Here is a 3,943-nt window from a genome sequence, read left to right as displayed (position 1 = left end):
TAGTGCTTTATTTATTGCAAATTTTTGCTACTTAGGTGACCATGTTCTTGAGCTTGCATGTCAAATTTATGTGGTCAAAAGTAGTTTTAATGCATGATATGGCCTCTAGGCACTTGTGGGAGTAGTTGCTATCAATTTTGTTGAGTTTGGTTCACTTTTATTTTGAGTTACCAAAAATTTTCAGGGGAAGAAATATGTTTAGGAAAATGTACCAAGGTGGTTCTTCAAGGAAGCAAGGACCCAGGCCCGCAATGCATGAGCCGGACGATGAACCACCGAGGGACGCTCAAGTGCGGCCTTGTGAATGGCCGTCAGAAGATTTCATGGTCCAAGTAGGAATCAAGGAGGAATTTGAAGCATATGTGCGTAACGCCGATCTTGAGAGCTTCGTGGCAGATAAGTGCCGTCATTACCACTACCTCACTGATTCCTTTGTGAGAAGGTTTGAATTTTCATCATCACGCAATTATGAAATTGTCCTATTTGATCTTTATGATAAATCTTATACCATGGACTTAGAAGATTTTAACACTGCTTGTAAACTCCCATAGTGGGGTAATGTTAGTGAACCTCGCAAATCTGAATATAGAGACTTTCTTGCTAGTATAACTGTGGGGGAATCTAGGGAAATCACGCAAGCTACCATAGGGAGCATTCATTTTCCTGCTATACATTATTTTGCTCTCTTTTTAGGTAGATGCATAAATGGTAATGATGAGGCATGTCACATGTGTGTGCCAGATCTTAGTGTTCTCAAGAGTGCTGTATTAGGAGATAGATAATATAACTTGGGGGCCATTGTTGCACGAAGGTTGCATAATAACAAAATTAATGGAGATTTCTTTGGTGGAATTTACGCAACCCATTTAGCTATTTTTCTTGAGATACCCATACGTGGAGATGATATTGAGTTGCCTCCTGCTTATTTAGATTATAATGCCATGGTTCGTCATCAGTTTGTTGAGAGGAACAATCAGTTCCTTCAGTACCGACTAATCTTTGACAGACGACGCACCTATCACGCCGCTCTCCCTGCTCCTGCCTTCTTTGACTTTCAGGCAAAAGGGAGATATGTTATAACCAGGGAGGAGGCGACCGAGTACGAGAGGAGGACGGAGGCAGCTCGCCTCCAAGCTGCACCTTGTCGGGCAATAGCTGATGCATCTCAGTACGACCCCAGTTTCAACTTCGGATATCCACCAGGCCATCCGTGGCCATAGACCAACTTAGGCCAAAAGCCTAAGCTTGGAGGAGTACGTATTTCTCACCGACATTACATTCATGTTCACACACTCATGCTAGTTGTCGGTGCTCATACTTTTTCATTGTATCATCTATGATAGTTTATTTTCTTTTTAAGCTTTCTTCTTGTGTGTTTGAAAAAACCTTAAGAAAAACCGAAAAAAATTAGTTGTGGCTTTTAGCTAGTTTACTCTCCATGCCTGTAGTAGTAGTAATTAAAAAGATACCCCCAAAAAATTTCTCGTTCTTCTTTTGCTTGTTGGGAGCTTTCCCGTGTAAATAGTTTTATTTCTTTTCTTGTTTTTGGGGGTCGAGAGGAGAAGACCATAATGAAAATGTTGATGGCTCCCATATGCATTATTGTTGATCTAACAAAGAGCCCATATTACCTTGTCTTCTCTCTTGAATTGAATGCTTGCAGATTCCAGCTTAGTCCAATGCACGTGCACTATTATTATTATCCGCACTATTCGGTCGTGCAAGTGAAAGGCAAGAATGATGATAATATGATGAACTTATTGGGATGAGAAAAGCTGGTATGAACTCGACCTCTCTTGTTTTTGTAAATATGATCGGTCCATCGTTCCTGATTCAGCCTATTATGAAAGAAACATATTTGCAATGACAATTAGAGATTATAGTTGCTTATGCAATGCTTAATTAGCTAGGAGTTTATAATGGTTTACCTTGCGTGCCAACATGCTATTAAAATGGTTGTGATGTGGTATGATAGGGTGGTATCCTCCTTTGAACGATTCGAGTGGCTTGACTTGGCACATGTTCACGCATGTAGTTGAAACAAAATCAACATAGCCTCTACGATATTTATGTTCATGGTGAATTATATCCTACTCATGCTTGCATTCAGTGTTGATTAATTTTAATGCATGTTCATGACTGTCGTCGCTCTCTAGCTGGTCGCTTCCCAGTCTTTTTCTAGCCTTCACTTGTACTCAGCGGGAATACTGCTTGTGCATCCAATTCCATAAACCCCAAAGTTGTTCCATATGAGTCCACCATACCTACGTATATATGGTATCTACCTGCCGTTCTAAGTAAATTTGTATGTACCAAAATATAAACCTTCAAATAAACATTCTATTTTGTATGCTCGAATAGCTCATGTATCAACTAGGGTTGTCTGTATCCTCCATGCTAGGCGGGTTATTCTCAAGAGGAGTGGACTCCACTCCTCACTCACGAGAAAATGGCTGGTCACCGGGATGCCCAGTCCCATGCTTTAAGAAAATCAAATCAAAATAATTGCAAACAAAACTCCCCCATGATTGTTGTTAGTTGGAGGCACCCATTATTTCGGGTAAGCCATGGATTGACGCTTGGTGGTGGTGGGGAGTATAAACTTTACCATTCTGCTTCGGAACCGCGTATAATGTGTGTAGCATGGAAGATATCGAGATCTCTCGGTTGTTATGTTGACAATGAAAGTATACCGCTCAAAATATTATTCATATCTATTTCAAAACCGAGCTCTGGCACCTCTACAAATCCCTGCTTCCCTCTGCAAAGGGCCTATCTATTTACTTTTATGTTGAGTCATCATCCTCTTATTAAAAAACACCAGTTGGAGAGCACCACTGTCATTTGCATCCATTACTGTTAGTTTACATTGAGTATGACTTGACTGGATCTCTTTTACCATGAATTACAATGTCTAGTCAGTCCTTGATCTTTAAAGGTGCTCTACATTTATGTTTTGCGGCCTCAGAAAGGGCTAGCGAGATACCATCTTGTTATATCATATCATGATTGTTTTGAGAAAGTGTTGTCTTCCGAGATTTATTATTATTGCTCGCTAGTTGATTATGCCATTGATATGAGTAAACATGAGACCTAAATGTTATTGCGAATGTGGTTAGTTCATAATCTTTGCTAAAAACTTGAATGCTGGCTTTACATATTTACAACAACAAGAGCAAATAGAGTTGGTAAAAGTTTTTCTTTATCACTTTCAGTTTATCAACTGAACAGCTTGAGGACAAGCAAAGCTTTAAGCTTGGGGGAGTTGATACGTCTCTGTCGCATCTACTTTTCAAAACACTTTTGACCTTGTTTTGGACTGTAACTTGCATGACATGAATGGAACTAACCCGGACTAATGCTGTTCTCAGCAGAATTATCATGGTGTTATTTTTGTGCAGAAATAAAAGTTCTCGGAATGACCTGAAAATCAACAGAGATTATTTTTGAAATTAATAAAAATACTGGCGAAAGAATCAAGGCCAGGGGGCCCACACCCTATCCATGAGGGTGGGGGGCGCGCCCCCCTGCCTCGTGGGCCCCCTGGTGCTCCACCGACATAAACTCCAACTCCATATATTCGTGTTCGGGGAGAAAAAAAATCAGAGAGAAGGATTCATCATGTTTTATGATACGGAGGTGCCGCCAAGCCCTTAAATCTCTCAGGAGGGCTGATCTGGAGTCCGTTCGGGGCGCCGGAGAGGGGAATCCGTCGCCATCGTCATCATCAACCTTCCTCCATCACCAATTCCATGATGCTCATCGTAGTGTGTGAGTAATTCCATCATAAGCTTACTGGATGGTGATGGGTTGGATGAGATTTATCATGTAATCGAGTTAGTTTTGTTAGGGTTTGATCCCTAGTATCCACTATGTTCTGAGATTGATGTTGCTATGACTTTTCTATGCTTAATGCTTGTCACTAGGGCCCGAGTGCCATGAT

This window comes from Triticum dicoccoides, chromosome 5A (assembly GCF_002162155.2).
Source record: "Triticum dicoccoides isolate Atlit2015 ecotype Zavitan chromosome 5A, WEW_v2.0, whole genome shotgun sequence".
Classification (NCBI taxonomy): domain Eukaryota; kingdom Viridiplantae; phylum Streptophyta; class Magnoliopsida; order Poales; family Poaceae; genus Triticum; species Triticum dicoccoides.
This window is presented reverse-complemented; position numbering follows the sequence as displayed.